Consider the following 481-nt stretch of genomic DNA (forward strand, 5'->3'; position numbering starts at 1 on the left):
AGCTTTTGGATTTATGGCTGTGTGATTTTATTCAGTTTCTGAAACTTTGGTGTAATAGTGGCACTGTGAAAAACTTGGCTTAGTTCCATGTGGTTTATAAGAATTCAGCTCCTTTGTAGCTGCTAGGAGCTGTGAGCAGCTCAGACATAGCAGAAGGCATGGTCTGTGCCCTGTGGTTGCTTAATTATCTTTAAAAAGATGAAGGAGAAAGACTGTTTGGACTTAACTGCTTAGGTCTCAGTTCTACTGCAGCTCTGGCCGTCTTTAAAATTGGGGGAGTTGTATTTCCACTCTTTCCTATATATCTTTTTCTACTGTTTGGCTTTTGGTTATCATTTACAGTGACTCATTTCAGTCCCGAGTTTTGTTATCCAGGAGTGAAATGGAGTATTATGAATAAGATTTTCCATCTTTCATATACTCTATTGTGAAGATGTAGTCACAGGCAAAAAAAAAAAAAAAAAAAAAAAAAAAAAAAACA

This window comes from Fukomys damarensis, unplaced genomic scaffold (assembly GCF_012274545.1).
Source record: "Fukomys damarensis isolate Sample0158 unplaced genomic scaffold, DMR_v1.0_HiC HiC_scaffold_16, whole genome shotgun sequence".
In the NCBI taxonomy this organism is placed as follows: domain Eukaryota; kingdom Metazoa; phylum Chordata; class Mammalia; order Rodentia; family Bathyergidae; genus Fukomys; species Fukomys damarensis.